The sequence below is a fragment of the Muscardinus avellanarius genome (assembly GCF_963383645.1).
Source record: "Muscardinus avellanarius genome assembly, chromosome: 5".
NCBI lineage: Eukaryota > Metazoa > Chordata > Mammalia > Rodentia > Gliridae > Muscardinus > Muscardinus avellanarius.
Window position 1 is genome coordinate 15,631,758 of NC_137790.1, and position 12,030 is coordinate 15,643,787.

Genomic DNA, 12,030 nt, shown 5'->3' on the forward strand with positions numbered 1-12,030 from the left:
GATCGGAGCATGCCCTGAGGCAAGGCTGGTTCCTGGGCCAGTGAGGCCAGGATCCAAGCCTGCCATAAGGCAAGGCTGGTGCGAGGGCCTCCAAGGCTAGGATCGGATCCTGCCAAGGGGTTAGGTCAGTGCGGGGGCCAGCGAGGCTGGGATAGGAGCCTGCTGTGAGGCAAGGCCGGTGCTAGGACCTCTGAGTCTGGGATTGGAGCCTGCTGAGAGGTGAGGCTGGTGCCAGGGCCAGCGAGGCTAGGATTGGAGCCTGCCATGAGGCAAGGCCGGTGCTGGGGCCTCCAAGGCCGGGATCGGAGCCTGCCAAGGAGTAAGGTCAGTACCGGGGCTAGTGAGGCTGGGATCTGAGCCTGAGGAGGGGTGAGGATGGGGTCGGGGCCAGCAAAGCCGGGATTGGGGCCTGCCATGAGACAAGGCCGGTGCTTGGAGCTCCAAGGCCGGGATTGGAGCCTGCCGAGAGGTGAGGCCGGTGTGGGGCCAGTGAGACCAGGATCATAGCCTGCCGTGAGACAAGACCAGTGCTGGAGCCAGCAAGGCCGGGAACAGAAACTTCCAGGTGTCCAGGCCAGTGCCAGGGCCTTTGCGAGTGGGATCAGAACTTGCAATGCGGCATACACAGAGAAATATCAAAGAAAAATAAAAAATCAAATGCTCTCTCTAATATGCAAAAACTAGGAAGAAATGGGTAATAGGAGGGAATCTAAGTGGAAGAAAGGGCCCTACAGAGGAGCAATTAAGGTGACCAATCAGAGGGGATGGGATGGGGGAAGATGGAATCTCATTAAAACATAAGATGTATGTAAACAAATATATCAATGTAAAACACTAAATCAAGCATGGGATTGAGGGAGCAGGAGGGAATGGTATGGGGATTGGATAAAGGCTAATTGGATGATGTGTACTTGGATATCCACACAAGTCTTGTATTCCATTGTGATGTTTGATTACAGTGGACCAATAAAAAATTATTAAAAAAGAAAATGTTAATTTTAAAATCAATTTTAATATCTCATTTTGAAGGTAGATATTATGCATAGTATCTCAACATAGGATGAGGACTCATTCTACCAGCATCTTCAGTTATAGGAGGGATTGGGAATGAATTAGAAGAAAAACTGTGATAGAAAATAAAGTTAACAAACAAGAATTTTCTGGAGTCTTTTTAGGTAAATATTGTCCAAAAAATTCATTACAAAGCTGTGTGTTTTGTTTTAGACAATTCATCTCCAAGTCTTTTTTCTCCTAAATTAAATTAAAATGTTACCATAAACATGTGTATACTCTGTACTAAAACTTAACAGTTGGTAATCATTTGCTATATTTGCTTTTTTTTCTATTTCTCTCTTTTTTCTCTCTCTCTATATTTGGTTTACATATATGTACATGCATATATGCATGGACGGGCATCATTTCCTTATTTAAATATATAAATAGTTACCTATGAGAGTAAAATACATTATTGTGTGTAAGAATACTTAAACTATAAAATGAAAAGTTATATTTTGTAATATAACAGGTTTTGGTTAATATTGCAGAAGTCCATTATATTTTCAAAATGCTGATAATTTCAAATATTCCCAATTGCCTGTTCTAATACTTTTTTAATTTCATTAATCAACATTGCCTTTGGTAATATGCTTTTCTACTCATTTTAATCTGGAATATAGTCTTGTCTTCTTGTTATTGTCCACAATATTGTATCATTTTGAATTCATGCCAATACTTTTTTGGGGGGTTGTCTGATGCATACCTTGTTATTAAATTCAAATTTAACCTTTCTTCATAGGTGGTATGTACATTTTACTACATCATATAGAAAGGCACAGTGTCATTTTTCATACTAATAGTATGACTTTTCATGCTATTAGTTATCATTTTTCATACTAATAGTAATGTTAATTTAATGTTCTTGGCTAAAATGGAAACCACAGGATTTCTTGCAAACTCTGCAGTGAGTTTTACAACTGTATGTAAATAATTACTGCCCCGAAAATCTTCCAGAAAATGGTTATCATCCACTGATAATTCTTGCCTGAATCAGATACTTGGGGTTGCAACCTAACGACTTAAAATTGGATCATCACGTCTGCATTTATAAGCTGGTCTTCTTCTGTCTACTTCTGTGTCTTGGTAGTCCGTGATTGAAAGATGTGTCCTCATGAACACAATGGAAAGAATAATTTGTTTTCATGAATTAAAATAAAATGGGGAATAGAAGTCTAAAAGGAAATTTTGAAAACATTGTGGAGAACATTTAATTCAATTTCCTTTTTCCAAGGTAAATTGTGCATTTAATAAATGGACTGAGTGGCTACTGTGTTTGTGTACTTATCATTGGAGACACAATGATGAAGGGAGCATGGCCGCTGGTCTCCAGATGCTCAGATGTGTACACACAAGGAGAGAGTGCACACAATCAACGGAATCAATACAAACTCGAGAGCACATCATTCTACCAATGGGAATCAGGAAGAACTTCACAGTACAGGAAACATTTGAACTGGATCTTGATGGATAAGTATGAATCCTCCCAGTACAGAAGAGAAAGTAAGAAAAATTACTTGGGGAACTAAAATGGATGCCTTTGAAGGATGAGGAGAATTGGAAGCTTAATATCTATCCAAAAAACCATGAAACATTTTATGTGTGCAAAGATCTATGATATATAAAGCTACAGAGGTAATACATATGGAGATAATATTCATTTAGTATGTATTGATGGTTTCATGTACCAGTCACTTCTCTGTGTAGTTCATGCGTATTAAGTAGATTGGTCCTCATACATCCCCTATGAGGTAGTTGGCATTATTACCCTTATTTGACAGATGAGCACAAGACATTAAGTAAGTCCCCAAGGACCCTAAACTGGTCAGTGGTAGAACTAAGTTCTTAACCCAGAAATTTTGGAATAGCATCCTCATGCTTGTAGACACCAGGCTCTGCTCCTTGCGTAAAAATTACATCTTCTTGACCATGTGCCCTGCATCAAGCATTGTGCCAAGTGCTTGATGTGTAGTATTTTAATAAATCCTCACAATGGTGCCACAAAATAGTCCCTAATATCAAATGTTTACAAATGAAGAAACTGGGGCAGGAAGTCTAAGCAATTTATCCAAGTTCAAATAACTAATAAATAGAAAAGCTGTCTTTTCTATTGTACTTGTGATAGTACAAGAAAAATATCTCGGGTAAATACTTTATGTTGTACTTAAGATCTAAGACACAGTTTTATGGGATGCTTCTTGAGTTAAAGAATCCTCTTAAGGGTCAATTACTTGCCAGTGTGAGTTTTTGATACTGTGCTAGAGAGACATGGTGTTGTGTATCCCTAGCTTAGACTGGCCTGGAAAAAATTTCTCTTGCAGCCATAAATGTGAACTAGATAGATCCTCAAAAACCCCTTTGGCCAAGATTATTATTCTGCAAATGAGCAAAACCAGAAAAGTTTCTCATTTCAGAGAAATTGTATTAACCAAGTTTATCTCCAAGTATCCATTACTCATGATGTGTGAAAAATTTCTTTTCTATTATTTGTGAAATTACAGCTTCCCAAAACGTGAGTGAGTGGATTTCTCAAAAAGATGTCCATTTCATCAGAAATACTGGACTATATTAGTCATTTCCACCATGAGGCAAAGAAGAAAATTATTCACATTTTCAGGAATACTTTTAAATTTGATTTCTAGTTTGATTACCCTGAAGTTTATGTTGTGTTAGAAAGAGTAAGACAGAAAAGTAAGTTTATGTTTCGAGGTGGCTGAGCAGGAGTAATAGTTTTGGTGCCATTACTTGGATAGTGAGTGCATTTTTCATGGCTAGTAAATGGTGCTTCCTTACTACACAGTAACATTCAAATTAATTTGTGCCTATTTATGGATCCTACATATGTGTCTTTCAACCACTCTGCATATTTTTACAAAGAGTACTATTAATTACTGACTAACTATAAGATGCTTAGGCTGCTATAGCCATCCTCCACATTTATTTCCCTTCTTGATCAAAATGTTCTTGCCTTTTGAATACAGATTTCATTCTCCAAATAAACCTTAGACTCATATCTGAAAGCTTTTAGAACATGTTGATATCTTATTGGAATTATGATTTCTTAAAATAAAATAAATTGTGCTATCAAAAAGTGTAATAAAATTTTATTTTTGTTTCTCAGTAGCTTTTTAATTTGTTTTATTATCTAGATCTTATAAAAATTTTCCTAATGTGCTTATTCTTAAGTGTTTTTATTATTGTTTTACTGTTGCAAGAAGCAAATAAAATTTCTGTTTTTTCTAATTTGCTGTTGTAGTTTCGTGAATATAGTCATTCATAAATAACATACATTTTAAATTGAAAGTATGGAGAAAAGAATAAAACCAATTAAGCACTAAATAAGTTAAAATATATGTTTTTTAAGAAGATCATACTTGGAAATTTTATTTAATACTTAATTTTCTATTTTATCTTTTAATTTACTGAGTTTTTCATTTACATGGAATTAACCATTTCATTTTCTCATGTACAGCTTTGTGAATTTTAAACAATGTGTGAAGTATGTAACTACCATCTGAATTGACAAGCCTATAGTGACTAGAAATTCCTCCTTCTGCACCTTGAAGTCACCTCTTGTCACTTCTCAACCTTTAGAAATCATTGTTGATGTGTTCCCCAGCATGACAGCTTTTATTATTATTATTATTATTATTATTATTATTATTTATTATTATTCCAGAGCATTTCAATAACATAGTAACATAGTGAGCCTAGCCCCTCTCACTAAACATAAAGAATTTATGACTTACCCATGTTGTTGTGGGTATTAATGATTTGTTTCTTTTCCTTGATCAGGTGTCGTCTTTCCCATCAATGGACCCAACAGTTTATATTGGCACCCGATAGCTAAAAGTTCATTCCAGTTTTGAAATTTCTAAAGCTGCTATAAAAAATTATGTATAGGTGCTTGTGTGTAAGTTTTCACTTATCTTAAATAAATACATGTGAGATTGCTATTGTGCAGTAGATGTATATTCAACCTAATAAGAAACTGCCAAACAGTCTTTTTAATTGACTCTTTTTACATGCCCACCATTTACATTCACATTTAGTAATGAACAGGAGCCAGGCTTGGTGGCACATGGTTGTAATCCTAGCATTTGGGAGGCTGAGACAGTAGAATCACCATTAATGAACAGCCTCAGCTACTACTTGGTAAAGCCCTGTGCAACTCAGTGAATCCTGTTTCAAAATTTAAAAAAAGAATAAAGAATAGAGTTGGTGGTGTAGCTCAGAGGTAGAATGACCCTGGGTTCTATCCCAAGTACTGCAAAATAATAATGATGATGATGATGATGATGAAGAAGAAGAAGAAGAAGAAGAAGAAGAAGAAGAAGAAGAAGAAGAAGAATCCCAGCTTTTCTTTTTTCTCTAGTTTTCAGTAGTTTGATCATGATGTGTATCTAATGTTTTTCTTAATCTCATTGTGTTTGGGTTTGCTAAATTTCTTAAATTTATAAATGCACGACCTTCATCAAATTGGAAAAACTTTTAACCATTTCTTTCTTTCAATTTTTTCAAAATTGGAAAAACTATTTTTGAGAATCGAATGACATGAGATGTAAACCTTTTTGTATTATTCCAGAACTTCTAGACTATTCATTTTCTCTAGCCTTTTGTCTTACTGTTCTTCAAACTGGATAATTACTATTGATCTGCAGTTTTGTTCAAAGACTGTTTCTCCTGTGGTCTTCATTAACCATTGAGACTACACAGTGATTATTTCAAATGATGTATTTTTTCAGTTCTAAATTTTTTATTTGGATATTTTAAATATGTTTTATTCCTGCACTAAGAACTCTGTTTAATCATTCATTTCAAGAGTTTACCTTTAAGGCATGCAGCATTATTATAATAGTTGTTTTAAAGTCTCTGCACCTGAAAATACCCATAGCTCTGTTTTATCTTGGAATTGGCAAATTTCAATTATCATTTTACTTGAGAATTGACAGATACTTCTGCATTTTTATAATAAAGTAATTTTATATTGTAACTAGAACTTTTTTAAATGTTATAAGACTTTGAGTTCGATTAAATTTTTTTAGTATGTCATTTATTTTTTGTTTTGTTTTAGGATGCAATCAACCCAGTTAGATTCAGACCATATGTTTGTACTATCTCCTGTGGTTTGTGGTTCTAATGGCAGTTCAGTTTGCAAGGTCAGTGATATGCTGATTTAAACACTTGCAGACTGTGCCAAGCAAGAGTTGTCCAGGCCTTGGGTACTGGCTTATGTCATAGTTTAATTTATAAAACCTCTCCTATGCTAGTTTGGGTCTGTCGCACATTTGAGCAACTCAGGAATGAACCCAAGAATTGTGCTTTTTCATAAATAGAAAAAGGAAATCTACCTGTGTGTGTGTGTGTGTGTGTGTGTGTGTGTGTGTGTGTGTGTGTAAGGGTTGAACCGAAGGACATTCTATCTCCAAACTACAACCCCAAACCTTTTTATTTTTTATTTAATTTGGAAACAGAGTCTTGCTTAATTGATAAGAGACTCACAAAATTGCTGAGGCTGGCTTTGAAACTGCAATCCTCCTGTCTCAATATCCCAAGTACTGGGATTATACCACCACACCTGGCTTGGGAAGTTTTTTTTTTTTTAACCTTTTTGAAAATACTTTTATTGGTAATTATATATTATAGTGAAATTCAGACATGCATGCATTTGGCGTATTTCTGTCTGTATGCCATCCCAGTCTCCCTCCCTCTCCATAAATGTTAGTGAGTTAGTGAGAGTAGTAGTGAAACCTTCTTGTCTAGACACAGTAACCTTGTCTGAACTGCTTCCTTTCTCAGTTCTCTTTTTCCTCTCCCCACCTCTTTCCCTAAATCCCTTTCACTGTTCTACTGATGTAATTCCTCGTTTTTCTGAAGTCCCTTTTGATTCCTGTTTTCATTCTAACTTTGCATATGAGAGGAAATATATAACCCTTTACTTTCTGAGACTGGCTGATCTCATTTAAAATAATATTCTCTAGTCCCATCCATTTAGCTGCAAATGGAATAATGTTGTTCTTTTGGGCTGAGTAAATTCCACTCTGGATATATACCACATTTTTGTTATTCAGTCATCTGTTGAAAGATACCTAGGTTGGTTCCATAATTTGGCTATTTTTAATCATGTTACTATAAATATGGATATGCATGTATTGCTATAGTATTCTTACTTTAATTCATTTGGAAGGATACTGAGAAGATCTTACGGTGGTTCCATTCCTAGTCTTATGAGGAACCTCCATACTGATATTTAAAGTTGTTCTAATAACTTATAATCTCTGGAAATCTTATCATAAACTTTAGCTCCTAGATACTCTCTCATCCTCTAACTAGAAAAATAGCAGTTATTTTAGTTTTAGTCACATAAGCTTCTGCTGTGCGATGCGGGATAAACATCATAATTAGGACAGAGCACTCTATCAGAAACACATAAGCCCCTACGTATATCTCAACAGAAACATCGGGTTTCTCTCAAAATGGTCTTAGAATTGGCCTGAGAAAAAGGATAGGAGAGAAAAAGAATAAAGAAGAAGAAATTTAAATGTAGATTTCTCCTTCTACATCCCATAGTTCAAGGTAACCCCTTATTTCTGGCCCTCTGTCCAGAAAAATTGGATTTCTCATGAAGTTTGTGCTGCCTCAAACCACTGCATAGTTCTTCACTTTATAAGTTGGGAAACAAGATAGAAAAAAGTAATAGAAAAATCACCCCCAACAAAATGTTCTTCATGAGTTTACTCTCCTGCCAATGGGTTTTTCATTGTTGTTGTTTGGTTGGTTGGTTTGGTTTTTGTTTTCGGGTATTCTTATTTCATCCTGATGTTTTAGTGTCAGTGGAAGAGAGAGGCTATAGTAAAATTGCTCCATCTTTGCCAGCACTAAAGCTCAGTGTTTAGAAGACATAGTAAATGCCTCATATTCAACAATAATGTATGTTTAAAATGAACAAACACAGTAGAGTTCAAATTTCTTTCCCCAAGAAATGATTGATAGGTAAGTGAGTATTGGATATGTTGCTTAGCTTGATTTAATCATTTCACATTGTATACATATAAAAATAATCACATTATGCTCCATAAATATATACGATCATGACTTGTGAATCCAAAATAATGTTAAGCATAAAAGTTTAAGCGTGTAAAAATAATAATTTTTAAAAAGTCATGGCATATTCCAATAGGGTTCAGGAACATAACATAATGTCGAGAAATTAAAAAATAGATCCAGTGTTTTATTCTAATGTCATGTACAAAACACTGAAATATAAATAAATTATGACTCAAAGCATCGAAAAGCCCAAAGTTTCTTTATCTTTCTTAGGGAATAAAGTTATTCAGTACTCAATTACTTATATTTTCTGCATTTGCATTAAATGGTAATGGCTATTTGTTTGCATGAAATTACAAGTTCTTCTAAAGTTCAGAGCAGAATGTAACTTTGCCTCTCATGTGTCTGATATTTAATGTGCATAGCTTTCTCTTTTGCCAACAATTTAGAATAAATATCAGTGCTAAAAGCTCTTCTCAGAATATTCAATTATTAACGGATAATCTAGATTTTCTCAGAGGTTCATTTTATCAATCAGATATTTAAGAGTCAGTCTAATGGCCATATTAACTATCCATTCTCTTACATTCTAAAACTCCATTAATGAATTAAAGTAGAAGTCAAAGTGTACCTGAACAGTCATCTCAACTGAGGTAAAAATGCTTTTACTTTACATAAAGATGTTTGGTACATACGTTATTTGCTGGACAGTATTAATGTCTTTTAAACCAGAGTTCAGAACATTAGCCATTATATTACCCAGTATCTCTTTGAGGTAATCACCAGCTTTTTGCCAAAATTTGTTTCTTGGGAAAAAGCGTACCTCAATAAATGCAGTAAAATTCCATGTTTTTTTGATTCAACAAAGAACAAAATGGAAACCAATGTGTTTCCAAAAGAATTAAATGCAAATTCAGTGCCCAAGTGCAGTCATCTTCTTATGTCAGGCATATGATTATAACACGTGTCATTTTTACATTGACCTCTTCTTTATGTTTTTGAAATCAACCTTATTAAAAAATAATGGACATAAGCCGGGCATGGTGGCACACGCTTGTAACCCCAGCATTTGGGAGGCGGAGGCCAGAGGATCGTGATTCGCGGAAAGCCTCAGCTACTTAGTGAGGCCCTCTGCAACTCAATGAGACCTGGTTTCAAAATAAAGAATAAAAAAATAGGACAGAGGATGTAGCTTGGAGGTCAAATGCCCTGGGGTTCCATCCCAGACCCACAAAAAAAAATAATAATAATAAAATAAAATAATTGACATACAATAAATGTGCCTGTTTTGAATATATATTTTATATTGTCTGAGAAATACATAAGCTACACAATCACAACCAAGTCAGAGAGCATTGATGTTACCTCGGAAATTTGCTTTGCGCAATTACACTTTTAATTGTCCTACTGCAGGGCAAATGTTGATCTTTTTCCTATAACTTATTTTTCCCCTTTAAACATGACAGTAAGTTACAATTTCTCTCATAAGTTATGACATTTATATTTATAGTTGGGGCCAATTAGAATGAGAATGTATAAAAGACAGGTCTCTCTGGATCTTAAAAACATGTCCTTTTGGGCAATCAGAAAATAATGTCCAGGTGATGTGTATTCAGAAAATGAGTTTTAGTACTATCAAGAATTTCTTTTGCCAGGCATGGTGGTGCACGCTTGTCATCCCAGCATTAGGGAGGCTGAGACTGGAGGATCGCGGTTTGCGGACAGCCTCAGGTACTTAGTGAGGCCCTTTGCAACTCAGTGAGACCCGGTTTCAAAATAAAGAATAAAAAATAGGGCAGGGTGTATAGCCCGGAGGTCGAATGCCCCTGGGTTCCATCCCAAGACCTGCAAAAAAAAAAAAAAAAAAAGAAATGCTTTTACAGTGTTATAATTTTACAGTGTTATAATATAAAAGATGGGGCCCAAATGTAGGATGCTGAGAGCATTCATTGAGGGGCATCGCTGTGTTCCAAGAGGCGGAAAGTTTAGAAAAATCAAAGAAGTCTCTCATTGCTCATTTGTTCCTATGCAGACTGTAAAGGCAGGGATAAGACATGTTTCTAGAAAGCAATTGAGAAATATGATAGAATCTTCTCAACTATTCCCCATTAAGTTTCAATGCCAAATCCACACAAAGTTAAGCTAGAATTAACATGTGATCTTTTAGAAATGTGTGGTCTAGAATCAAATAATAAAACATTGGTGTTTTCATCATGAACTCTTAAAAATAAGCTATGAATAGAGTGTTTCATAGTCATCTAAAAAACCAGGGGGGTTCTGGTGTTATGATTTTTTAATTTTAAACTGTCCAACAATTTTTTAAATTTCTTTGTGATTTTATTTTCACGTTATCCATTACCAACTGGATATTTTGAAACCATTACTTTAGTGTTACAAACTTCAGGTTCTTCCTTCCTCAAATGTGGTGACAACAACTTCATTAGGTTATTGGGAACAATACAGATGATTTATGTTAAGGACTTAGCACAGCTATATTGATTAGTGTCACCTACATGAACTGTTGCTTAGTGAGACCCTTAGCAACTTAATGAAAAACCTATTTTAAAAATTTAAAAAATAAAAATACAAGGGCTGGTGTGTAGCTCAGAAGTAGAATGTACCTGGGTTCAATTACCCAGTACCAAAAAATGTTATTTATTTAAACAGCATGGTATCATTGAATATCGTTATGCAGGAAAGTTATGCAAGCAGAATTTTATATTATGACCAAAGAAAGTTTCTAGCATCACAATTTTTTATTTCAAGCAATAAAAAGGAAAATTAATTGATTTTTAAAATAATTCTAGACTTTGAAAGAGCAAAAAATAATAATTAAGAAAATGACCTGAATATTTCATGAAAATGTCAGAATAATCATATTTCTTGATGACATCGTCAAGTGATTTAGCCATTCCAAAAAATCATAAAGCACAATTAAAGGAAATGACATAAATACATAAAATAATAAAATAGCACTCCCTCTTTGGCTTTCATTATGCCTCATGCCATGAATTTAAAATCCTCTTCTTTTTGTGGTACTAGGGATTGAACCTTGGGGCATTCTACCTCTGAGCTATACCCCCAACCATATGTTATTCTTTATTTGAAAACAGGATCTCACTAACTTGATAAGAGTCTCCCTAATTTTCTGAGATTGGCTTTGAACCTCTGACCCTGCTGTTTCATTCTTCCAAGTACTGATATTACAGACATGTGCCATACCCAGCGAAAGATTCTTGATATCAAGGTTTAAGAAAAAGCTATTAAGTGTGTGTACAAAAGATGACTTAAAGCTATATTCATGCATGACCATATCACCCTGAACTACATTATGATGTGAGATTACAATGTACCAATAAAATATATGCGAACAGCATTTGGGAGGCTGAGATCAGACGATCATGGTTCAGCTACTTAGTGAGGCCCTCCGCAACTTAGTGAGACCCTGTTTCAAATTTAAAAATAAAAATAGGGCAGGTAGCTCAGAGGTAGAATGCCCTGGATTCCATACCTGCAAAAAAATTAAAAAATATATATAATATATATGCAAAAGAGATGCTTTTATTTTCATCATTAAAAATACTACCTATGCATCTGAATTACATTTATGAAAGTTGCTCAGTAGCAAATGATTGACTCAGTTACTTCTACTACGGCAACTCACAGTCAAAGGGAATCCCTTGAAGGACATGTCAAAGATGACCTCTTTAGAATACATTTGGGAAACCTGAATTCCCTTAGCCTTGAAAAACCCACAGTGGACTGCATTCAGAAAGGGAGGGCATGGCTGGAGACCTGGAGTTTTCTCTGGGAGGACATTTGCAGTATCTCTCCAAGTGGGTGTTTCAGCAGCTGTTGATAGAAACACGAATTTTCAATTCATTCAGCAGAGAGAAATGAGATATTTTGACTGAGATATATTATTCTGTC